We start from the raw sequence: 12778 nt of genomic DNA on the forward strand, positions 1-12778 counted from the left end.
GGGCACTCAGTGCCCCACAGCAGTGTCACACGGCCACAGAGATTGTCGGTGTGTGACTTGCCGCCTCTCCACGGCCCTCTGTTGACACTGGCACCTCCAAGCCAGCTCAGTGGTCAGAGCTCAAGAGCGTCCACTGAGAGTGTGAACCTGCCCCCTCTGCCATCAGCAGCAGCAGCAGCAGCCACCTCTGGATCCTGTACCAGAGGCACAGCACATGCTGTGGGAGCAGCCTGTGCCAGTGTCAAGCTGCCCCCTCTGCCAGCAGCAGCAGCAGCAGCGGCAGCAGCCTCTGTGTCTTTTTCCAGAGGCACAGCACTGTGGGCTGCGGGCCCAATGGCCAGGGGCCAGAGAGAGCCTGTGCCACCTTTTCCATGGGGCCCTGTGGCTGCAGGCAGAGCCCAGGGAACACCTTCACTGGAGAGCAGAAAGGCAGGGCTCTGGCATGGGTCAGCGGCAAGGCAGGGCCATGGCCTGCCTCCTGTGCAAGCCGCACGCGGCCTGCCGCTCTGCACTGGGACCCAGCCGGCTCCTGGGAAGCACCTGGGGCACTCTGGGACAGAGGAGCTTGTTGAGGTGCAGGAAGGGCAGGATGGCAACATCTACAGTGGATTTTTTGGAGGCCTCAGCCCATACCAGTTAGAAGAGAGGTCCATCATGTCCACCTGCACCCAGGAACAGCCAAGTGCCCAGCAAGAGGTGGATACAGAGCCCCAGGAGCTGCCCAGTGCTTCCAGCTCAACCAGAGGCTCCGCAGAAGAGACAGGAACATGCTGTGAGCTCCTGTCTGCTGGCCAGTTGGCAGAGCAGAGCTCTGTCTCTGAAAACTCCCAGCCCTGGGACTCTTCCCTAACGGAGCCAGAGGAAAAGCGGGAGGAGGAAGAGCTCCCAGCAACAAAGGCTGAAGGAGAGCGGGACAGCTCCCTGCAGAGTGTGTCGCTTTCCCCGTTGAATGAGAACGAGGAAGAAGCAGAGGCTTCTGCCCTGGCTGGAGATCCCTGGGATGACGGGCACAGCAAGGTCTTCCTCACATCAGAGCCTGAGGAAACCTCAGGCTTCTCAGCTTCTCCTTTGTGTGGAGGCCCCTGTGAGGAGAGGGCAATTTGTCGGCCAGCTGAGCACGCTGCACTTCACAAGCAGCTGTGCCTGGGGCCTGACACTTTGCTGCACCTCATGAGGAAAAAGAGAGAGGAGCTGGAGAAGCTGGAGGAAGACAAAATGTATGCAGAGCTGTTTGGAGACATCTTCACGGACAATGAAGAAAGCTCCATGATGTCCAGCTGCATCCTCAGGGATCCATCAAGTCCCACCCTGGAACCAGCTGCAGAGCCCTGGGTGCCGCAGAGCGCTTGCAGAGTGACTGGAGGCGCCGCAGCGGAGACACAAAACTCCTCAAAGCTTGTGTCTCCTGACCCGTTGGCAGACTCGGGGTCTGACTCTGACGACTCGCTGCCCCTGGAGACTCTTCTGAACGAGCTCCTGGAGAAGTGGGAGCGAGAAGAAGCGGCGGGAGAGAGGGACAGCGAGGTACACAGCCTGTTATCTCTCCCTCCACGAGATGAAGAGTTGGAGCCAGCACCTACTCCTCCAGACAGCGATGTCAGTGATGAGGGGCACAGTGATCCTCTTCCCACGGCACTGCCCGAAGAGGCAGACACGTCTGCGGTTTGCATCTCCATGCCTGCCATGGATGAGGCCGACGGAGCATGGATGGATGCTGGCTGTGCCCTGGCTGCCCCTTCCCAGGATGAGCTCTGCAGAGCTGAGGCACCAGCAGGGGATTGCCCAGTGCCTGCCCAGCCCCTGGCACGCAGCGCTCCTGCTTGCCCCGCCGGCAGCGCAGCCGTCCCGCAGCCCCCGGCCCCACGGCCATGGCGCTCCATCGCCAAGACGGCCCGGCGGGCTCTGCGCCGCCTCTTCTCCTTCAGCTGCCTCCGGGGGCAGCGAGAGGACTGAGCCCAGAGCCAGAACCAGGATGATGCCAAATGACACCGGCTCATCCTGAGGACACCCAGCTCCAAAGGACAGAGGCAGGTCCAGGAGGCAGTGACACCAAGGGGAGACAAACACTGGGTACACCCCAATGGATGGATGCGTGGTGCTCAAGGCAACCAATTGCCAAAGGTAGGTCCTGCTGCCCCTCACCCCATGCCACCAGCAAGGCAGCCTTGGAGCACTTGGAGAGCTCTCCTCAGGGAGAGCTGGCTGAAGAATGATGTCAGTGTTGCCTTGTAGAATCCCGCAGGAAGATGACTTTAGGTCTGGGCTGTGTTGTGGGGATGCATCCACACCCTACCCCCAGGCTAGATTCAGAATTGAGAAATGCTCCTTGTGCCTTAACATTGCTGGTAAATGAAGCCAAACCCATAGTCCTTGCATATGGTAAATAAGAAGATGCCTCCCTGCATAGCTGCAACATGGGCTGGAGTAAGGTGTGTATTCACTGGATGATCTACTTGGGTCCTCAGCTCCACAAGAACCACCAGAGCCCCCAGTGCGGAAGTGCACAGTGACGAAGGACCAACAGGATGCCACTAGAGCTGAGTATCTTGGACAGTCCACTGTCTGACCTTTCTCCACATTACTCCCACTCTTTCCTAGTCATTCTCATTTCTGCTTTTCTCCACTGCAGCCTAGCCCAGCCCAACCCATCCCTGATATTCTCCCTCTTCTCACTCTCTCCTTTCCCATCCCTACCTCTCTACCTCCCATTTATTGTTAAATAAAATCCCCATTGTTTGACAGATGGTCTCTTTGGCACCTTCATTCCCACACAGGCATCTCTCATTTATCACACCTTACCAGGGGCACACATCTGCACACAGCACTCCAGGTGTGGCCTCCCCAGGCACAAAGGGACAATCACCACCCTGGTCCTGCTGGCCACGCTGCTGCTGACACAGAAGGCCAGGAGGCCACCGGCCCCCTTACCCACCTGGGCACACGCGGCTCATGTTCAGCCACTGTCAGTCAGCACCCCCAGGGCCCTTCCTGCCTGGCAGCTTTCCATCCACTCTGCCTCCAGCCTGGGGCACTGCAGGGGCTTCTGGGGACACATGGGCAGGACCCAGACCTTGCTCTTCTGGAACCTCACCCTGATGGCCTCACACCATCAATCCAGCCTTGCCACATCACCCCACAGAGCCTTCCTACCCACCAGCACATCAACACCCCAACCCAATTTGTTGTCAGCTTCAAACTGACTGAGAGTGTCTCATCCAGATAATCGTCAGAGATATTATACAGAACCTGTCTATCTGTGATGGTATTTGTGAAAACTGTGTGTAGTGGATACCAGCATTTTGGCTGTGCTTTGGTCAGACTTGATGTGACAATGATACCTCTGCTCCTAAAACCTGTGTATGAAGAGGTGCAAAAGCCTACTTTTAGTGTTCTGTAGAGCTCTGCATAAAACCAGTGGTTTAATAAAACTCTTTTGTGATTTGTGAAGCACTTCTTTCTGCTTTATGAGAGAAACTAAACTACTTGAGGTCAGAGCATTTTTAAGTGGCTATCTTTCCTTATTTAAAAATATGGATGCTCTAGGGAATTTAAAAAATACACATAGTTTTTCCAACAGTGATTTTTTTCTTTTGTTGTTGTTGTTTTTGTTTTTTTTTTCTCTTCCCTGATATTGACATTTCAATTTATGCTAATTTATACCACTTGAAAAGCCCAAATAATCACTCGGGCGGAACTGAAGAGTGTGAGTGTAAGGAAATTAAAATTATGAAGTTGATGTCTGTTCTAAGATAGCACTTGAGATACAAAGCATTTGCAATCACTGTAGCATGCATATAATCTGTATGATACTTAATTAGTCCTTCAACAAGTGGTGTGAATTCCTTTGAAAATTTGTGGACCTTTGTTTATTGCTAACCAGCCTCCTCATGTCCACACAATAAATGATCATAGAGCTGGGGACATCTGGAAACCTGAAAACAGGATGTTTTTCAAATTTTGATAAAGAAAGGTTAAAAAAATAAAAAACAAGAAGGTATCAAAGCTTTTTCTCTTTTTCCCAGTTGTTCTGGATTGACAAAAATTGTGGGTAGGGTCTTCAGGCAGCTGGTTTGATCCATTCACTTTTCTATGTTATCAAGAAAAAGTTTACATCAATTGGGAGAAAGGCTGAAGGATGTGAATTCCAGAATGCTGCCCATGAAGCCAAGTAAATATTCTGAAACTGGATCTGAACAAGGAGTCACCATGAGAAATCAGTCTGAAAGCAGCCACAGACTCTGGAGCCAAAACTCCAGGAGGACTACTTTATCTTAATCTTAATAATAAGATACAAAGATACAATGCTAATCAACTCCAGGCTGGCAGGTGCCCATCCAAAAATTGTTCCAGAATGTGAAAACCCATTGGTTAGAGAAAACTGGGATGAAATTTTATTGCCATAATTTCCTTGCTGTCATTGCTAATCCAGATACTGAAACAGGTTACTAAGAAAGTCTGTAGAGTTTCCATTCTTGGAGATATTAATTAGATTTTTAGGACAAGACTCCAGGAATCAGATCTAATGTCAAAGCCCTTTTTTGGACCAGGGGTTTGGACAGGAGGATTTCTTGAGGCTCTTTCTGACTTGAATTTTGTTATGATTCTGGAAACTGTGTGCACCCTTCTTAAAAGAGGGTGAGCTACAGAAGGTACAGGGAAGGACAGCAGGGACAACAAAAATACAACTCCATATGGAGAAAGTATTTTTAGGTCAGCCATGACCTGTTCTTGTCCCACATTGTTCAGAAATATTTGCTAAACTCAAAGGTGACACACCATAATGAGCAATACTCATATACCATGTAATTGTTTGTATCTAGTGTGCTTGTACAGACACCTGCAGATATAAGGACACATCAAACACTGGGACCATCAGGAGATGCACTTCAGGGTGATGTACAGAGATGTGGGAGATGAAGTAGTTGCCCTTTCCTGAGGCAACAAGTTGTTATTTAGCTGGTCAAGTGCCGGAGCTAACACATGCAGAGAGTCACTTTCCTCTCCAATCACCTGTTTTAATGAAGAGGGATGGCAGGACTGTCACCTTAATAGGAAACAGATAAACCAAAGCTGGAGAGGAAAGCTAAATGTGCTCAAATGTCTGTGAGGTCCTGGCTCCAAGGACAGCCACGTACAAGGACGTATCCACAGTGAGTGACACAGGAGAGTATTTGTCCAGCAGAAAAACAGAAAAGTCTACAGAAAATCAGGTGAATAGAGGGACACAAAGAGTGAGAAATCTCAATGTTTGCATATCAAACAATATTTTTCTTTAATTTCTGCACTTTTTAAAAAAAGAATATTTTTAATTTATTGTAACAGATAAGTGAGAATACCAGAAGTCTGGAGGCAGTAAAACAGACATGGATAAATTAAAAGTGGGGGGAAAAAATTATATCAAAAACCATTAAATGTAAGGATCACACCTGTCAGAGGAAGTCCCTAATACAAGAAAATTGTTACTGTGTGCCAAATAACTGATCTCTGATTGCAATAGGTTTTGATCACTACTTTTGCTCCCGTGTTTAATACATAGTTTAATATATGGGTCTAGAACTGACCTGCTATAAAAGGCATTACTCATTTTAGACCATTTTCTGGTGGTCACATCACATCAGCACAACTCTGGAAACATTTCTCAGGAAAGCCTAGAGATGAGAGGTGACGGCAGAGCTCTTGTTCCAGCACAAGCCATGAATTTGTGGCAGAAATTGCCAACTGAGGAGATGTGCCCAGCACCCAGGATCATTCAGTTCTAACCCCCTGCCATTGGCAGGGACACTTTCCACTAAACCCGGTTGTTCAAAGCCCCATCCAGCCTGGCATTGAGCACTTCCAGAGTTGCAGCATCCACATCTCTGGGCAATCTGTTCCAGTGCCTCACATCCCTCACAAGGAAAAATTTCTTCCTAATATTCTAATCTAAATCTACCCTCTTTCAGCTTAAAGCAATTCCCCTTGTTCTGTCACTATGTGCCCTTATAAAATGTCTCTCTCCAGATTCCTTGCGAGACTCCTTCAGGTACTGGAAGGGTCTCCAAGGTCTCTGCAGAGCTTTCTCTTTTTCAGACTCAACAATCACGATTTTCTCAGCTTTTCAAGGAGTCTGGTTACATGAATATGGTTGCTTCCCTTATACATCTGTGTACATCTGGGTACCTTCTGGAGCAACTGTATGTCAGAGCACTGCAGAAAGAGCCTGAATTTCATCCTGAAGGAGCTGGAATGAAATCATCCCACTGGCCAAACTGGAGCTGTATGGCATGACTCCTTTCTCCTGGGTCAGTGGAATCACTATGATGCCTTTCAATAATATTTCAGCACAAACCCTAACCCCTTTACATGGCTATTAATCTCACATGCCAGATCTGAGCATGGTTGGAAGCCTTTAGCAGAGATAACACAGCCACAGAGGTTGCCCTGAGGGCAAAGCCTGCTGCTGTGGAAATGAAATATTTGCATAACCTTTTCTTTCAGGAATTTATGAGGTGAGCAAATGCACTCATTCAGGCTGCTACCTGAGTGCTTCACTGAAGCTGCCAGGCAGGGCAGAAACAATGCAGTGTATTTTTTGGAAAGAATATGATTATAAGCCCTAAATGGGGCTGTGATGGGAGTACAGGAAGTTGCCCTAGGGAGATACATTTTAGAGGAGGCCACGACTGGGGATGAGCATATCCTGAATCCATCAACCAGTTCAATTGCTTGGTCTCCCTGGACACTCTGTGCACAGAGACTGTACATCAGGACCTTGCTTTTCAATCTGCATGTGGCTGTAGATGTGTGAGATCCTTCTCAGATCTGGAGTAAAATGGATAGAGCCCATTCATTGTGCATCTTGGAAGATAAATGTATCTCCTGCAAGGCAACTGCTGCCCCCACTCACCAGAGCAAGGTCCAACTCAAGAAGTTGCTCTGTAATTGAACTGAGGTTTAGGAAGCCGTTGTTTTGAATCCAGAACTTGCAGCTGCTGCATTTGTCCTGAAAATGTGATCTGACTGCAGCCTTTCAATAACTGCTGGGGCTACAAGAAATCTGGAAAGAGGTTTCTGACAAGGTCATGGAGTGACAGGACAAGGGAGAATGGCTTTACACTGAAAGAGGAGAGATTTAGATCAGCTTTGAGGAAGAAATTCTTTCCTGGGAGAGTGGTAAGGCCCTGGTGCAGGTTACCCAGAGAAGCTGTGGCTGCCCCATCCCTGAAAGTGTTCAGGGCCAGGTTGGATGGAACTTTAAGCAACCTGGTTTAGTGGAAGGTGTCCCTGCCCATGACAGGGGGTTGGAACTAGAGAATCTTTAAGGTCCCTTCCAACCCAACCCATTCAGTGCTCACATGGGACTTCCACATTACACTTCATGGGGCTGCACTCCTGGTGTTTCTGACCCTCAGATGCCTTTCTGGTGCTCAGAAAGACAGTTGCTGACACTCCTGCTCTCAGACTACTCAGTTATTTGTTCTTTTCCTCTCAAACTGCCTGTTTTAGTTTTTCTAAGTTTCCTTTCAATGTGTTGTACATAACTGGAGAAAACTACCAACAACATCTGCCCAGAGAGCGACTGTTGGTGGATACAACTGTGCATTTATTGTTTCCTTCTTGTTTAAAACCAAACAAATGAATCTTTTCATTGCATTTTAGACTCTCTTATATTTTCAGAAAGCACATATTGTTCCCTCCTGATTTCATCTGACAAAACACACACTGGCTGATTTGAATTTATTTATTTTTCTTCCTTCCTGGAATTTTCAAAGCAGTGAAATCATCTCAGTCATATTTACTCTTCTGTTTGTGCAAGAGAATCAATAGTTATTGTTCCTTAAATGTACCAGAGATATTCTTAGGTGTGAGATAATCTTATCCCTGCTCAATGCTGTATGGAATGAATACAGGTTCCTAAAGAGATGCTTTTTATATAGAATTTGCTCTGACATGTGCCCTTTTTTAGAAAAACATTTTTACAATTAGAAATTAAGACAACTACAAGAAATCTGACCACTACTAAGGAAAAGATACTCAGCATGCATGAAAGTTTTGTGCATAATAATGCTTTGAACACTACCAGATATAGTAATTGGCTTCTACTGGATGGTCTCAGAAGAGTCTGAGGATTGAGAAAGAGTTTCTGTGCAGTTGATGCACCTGGAAGATCAAATTTATAGTTCTCCTAGCAAGTTCTGAACCAGTCAAGTTACCAAGAAAGAAGTTTGTGAGTTTTCTGCCAGATCAACATGGAACCTTGAGTTGTGTGAGCAAGATCTGGAGCACTTAGGAGCTATCGATTCCTTTTTCACCAGCGTTTCAGACTACTTTTCCTAGCTGAAACACTTCTTGCTCTGTAAAAATTTCCATTTCCTCAGCTGAGAGAGTCTGAGATGATTGGAAAAAGTTTTCTGCTCTGAGGTTTTCATATCCCAGCCTATTGGACACTGTAGGATCACCTCTAAATTATGAACAGAGGGAAAGTAGAGATGGGTGCTCTCATCTCCCAGGATGACACAGTGCATCAGAAATGGATTGAAGTGCCACCTTTGAGTGACCAAAGTAGAGGCATGTCCTCAGATGCTGCAAAGTGGTAATTTATTCCAGCAAAGGCTCTGCCTGTGGGGCTTTTTTTTTGCCATAAAGAGCAATGGTCACTCTCAGTGTCTGGCAAACTTGAGAGGAGTCCCCAGCAATGAGGTGAAAAGCTGCTTGGTAAACCCAGTTTGTGTCAGCTTACATTCACCTCCACCGAACTGATGTGGAAAGGAGATGGGAAAGGTCACCCTGGACTCCTGCAAGAAAAACAAGAAACCCCAGATGAAAGAGAAAGGGGAAATTCCCAAAGCTGCATCCAACAGAGCAGGATTTCACCCAGCTTTTTGGGTTGCCTCTGTTTGATTAACAAGTGAGACACATCTGAATGGATCTTGCAGCTTATTCCTAAGGACCACAGCTTCATGATTTTTCCTTTTGAAGCCTCTGCATCATTTCCTATCTGTTTGCTTACTTGTGGAGAGAAAAGGAATTAATTATTTACTTCTCTTCCTGAAATCCTGTTTGTGGGCTTGATTTCACATCTTTAAAGCTTCCCTTTATGTCCTGTAGAGCCCCAGACTATTTTATTAATACACATTTTTGCATCGTTTCTGGAGCTTGATCCACAATTAAACACTGGTCAAAAATTTCTAATTTATTAGATGATTATGGGCACCAAAAAATCTAAAATTCCTACTAATGCAAATCCCAGCCTTGCAGGAACAAATATGTGAGTCATCCCACTGAAGTGTGGTCAGTACAGCTGCTCTTGCATCATGTTAGACAGGTGCATATGTCTGAATACAGGCAAAGAAGCCAAAAATCCACAGATCTGGCTAAAGAGACAAGTGCCAATGGATTTTACTGTGAACTGCTCCTGCTCTTTGGCTGGAAAGTTGCGTGGCTGGAGAGAGCTGCCTGACTCACAGGGCTTCATGTAACTTATAAAATTTGCAGCAGTGGTGCAAAGCCCATCTTCACACATACAAGAAAGTCAGAGCAGGACTGTATTGATCTCTTCCAAAGAAACCTCTGCCTTGATAAAGAAATCAAGAGATAAGATTTTTTTGTTGACAATGTCAGTATTCCCATTTTCTTGGTACTGCCCTCAGGCACTGCAGCCCTCCAGCAAAGGCTGGAGCCCAGGACTGGCCTTGTCAGAGTCATTAACTCTTCCCAGGCTGGATTTCTTTCTTTTGCATGTTGCAATTCCACAGAGACTTCCTTTTGAAGAACTCTGGAATTTTATTCCAGCCACTGCAGTGAAGCAGAGGCAGTGTACTGAAATCTGTGCTCCCTCCTGGATTCAAAAAAGCCTCTGTAGAAACCCTAAGTTCACGCTGGCTGGGGTTCATTTGGAAAATTAAAACCTCAATGAAGATATAAACATAAAGCCAAAAAAAGTCCAACATTTTTTCTCTCTAGAAAGCAGTGATTTCTCTAAACTAAACTAGTCTGTTTACCCAGCATGTAATTTGTGAACACTTGTTATCTTTTTTTTATTCTGCTTGCTTGTGCAGCAGAAAGAGAACAGAAAGCAAACACTGGATATCTGTAGAAGTGTTGGACACCTGCTATGACCTGTCCTAGAAGGCCAGGATAACCCAGGTTCTTGTTTATAAATCCCTTGGGAGAGGTTAGAGTGAAACTACACTGAATGATCAGTGTTTGCAAATATACACATATAGGGTTTACTGTTGAACAATTTGTCACACAGAAAAACGGGTATGGACCCATTTTGGTTGTTATCTATAATAAAATGACAATATAAAAGCATAAGGATACCACTTACAAAAACATACAAAAAAGAGAAGGAAAATGTAGAAGTAGAAAGATCTCATCACCCGTAGGGCTCACAATAAAACTTGGTTATTGTAATTTAGAGTTCTGTTAATCAAAGTGATGATCACAGACCACACTCATCAAGTATTGGGAGAAATCCCAGGAACAACAACTCTATTGGATTTATATCCAGATCCAGATGGGGAATACTCAGGTACCTCCCCTGAGGCAGGGAGTTTCAGCTGGATGTTGGTCTGCCTCTTATCTTGTTCAACATCAGCTGTAGACTGAGGTGGGCTGTGCTCATCCTCTGTGTCTGGGCAGGTACTTTGCACATCAGCAGCTTCCCCCTGAATGTTTGAGCCATCAGCATTCCAGTATCTCTTCCAGTATCAGTGATGGACAAATTCTGCCCAGATCTGTGAAGATTGGACAATAGTATCCTCTTTATCTCAAGCTTCTGTCATGGTCCTAATTCCAGTTAGAAGGTATATTTGGAGAGGGGTGGTCTTTGGTGGTCACAGATGAGCAGCTGTCTCTTTGCAGTTTGCTACAATGGACAAAAGTCTTTAGATGTATGGAGGAAGAAGATCTGCTTATGGTTTTTTGGTCTTAATTTTCTCTCCAAAATATCACTGGGCTGTAATATTAATCCCCAAATAAATTCAGCTGTGTTTAGAGTCTGGTTTCCATGTCAATGTTTTATGGACAAATAAGGGACAGAGTCCATTCTTTGGTCTGGAGGACACAGCAGGTTGGCATGTGTATGATTAAACATCCTTACTTGGAAAGGGCAATTTGTTCTGCCCTTTGTGAGCAGTCCCTGGCTTGAGCTGCTCCTCAGATGATATTTAGACATTGCCTGGGAAAGACCTCCATGAAAGGCTTGAAATTTTCTCCAGGATGGAAGTGGTCCAGTCAGTGATAAATCTGTGCCCAAGCCTGGGTGCTTCTTTCTTTTCCAGTGCAGACCACAGTGGCCAAAGGCTTGGATGCAGAACAGGGATGCCTCTGCAGTCAGAGCATGCCAGGAAAGCTGTTAAACATGTTGTCAAGCTTGTGATGACAACCTCTGCAACCTCTGTGGATGATACTTGATCTGCATGTCCTGTACTCCCTCTCCTCACTCATGTCCTGTTAAATAAATATTCTGAGCATGGATCAGTGTGTGATCTTACCTCTGCCAGCAGGGTCTCACCTCCCTCTCCTGCTGCAGGGAAAACAGCACAGAGCCCTGAAATGTGACACAAATGAAAAGTAACCACTGTTTTTGCTTGTGAAAGTGCATTTCTCAGAGCCCTGTGACTCGGCAGTGCCCTGAGTGGCTGCTCTGCTGAGGCAGGTCTCAGATCGAGGTGAAAATTTTATTCATCGTTGTCCTATTAATCAGGGTCTCCTGCCTGTCCCCTCTTCTCTCCTAACACACACCTCCCTGCTGGAGTTTCAGGATCACAGAAACCTAATAAAGAGACATTTTCACAAAATGAAAAAAAGGAGCCATGCCCAGCAATGCTGCATGAAAAGGCTAATTTGCTGCTGTGGTGATGTTTGTCATCAGAGCAAACAATTTGTTATGAGTCTGCAGGAAGATGCTGAAACCCCAGGGTGGGACTGAGGGAATTTCTGTGTTTGAATGGGTACTGGGTGTATATTACACCTCCCTTCTGACACGAGAGTTGAACCAATGGCATTTGGTCAATCTTAGCCCTTGTACTGCCTCCAGACATGTTTGTCTGAGGAAGTGGGGGTAAATCTGTGGGCAAGCAAAGCCCAAATAGTTTGTGAACTGTTAAATGAGATGCCCTAAGACAATCTGTAAATATTGCACTTTTTCCCTTTACACAAGATGCTTTTGGCCAACAACAGCCAAGACGAAGACAGTACAAGTTATTTGAAGCAATTATGTGTGATAGACATATGTTGGACTGAACTCATGCTGCTTCCTAAGAAAAGAACTCTTCCTTAGAAAGATTTCTGTCTTTGACAGGGGTACAAAAGATTTTTTAGGTACTCATCATACATCACAACAAAAATAGCACTTTATCAAGCAAAAAAAGGCTTTAAAGGCATTTTTTCTGAGGGTATGTTGGCACTGGTGACTAGAAAAAAAAAGTGTAAGCTAGGAGTAAAAAAACAGCCCAGACTTTAAAGTAGCAGAAAAGAAGACATCTTGCTGGTTTTGTGGATTTATTTAACTTATCCTTCTTTTCCCAAGTCACTTCTCCCTGCTTTTGCACCTTCCTTCCATCTCCCAAACCTGACTTTGGGAATCTGGGGTTTTTGGTGGGGGGCCTGAGGCAGAAAGAGTAAAGCATTACTGGGATTAATGCAGAGAGGGTGTCACAGTCCATGGAGACTGTGAGTCATTGAAAAGGGGTTGGAAGTATGGGGTCAATTTGAGAGGCAGAGTCTGAGGGACTGGCATGACACTGATGTTAAAGGTCAGTGGTATTGGTCCTACTTAAAAACCAAAGCTGCC

This window comes from Parus major, chromosome 2, assembly GCF_001522545.3.
Source record: "Parus major isolate Abel chromosome 2, Parus_major1.1, whole genome shotgun sequence".
NCBI lineage: Eukaryota > Metazoa > Chordata > Aves > Passeriformes > Paridae > Parus > Parus major.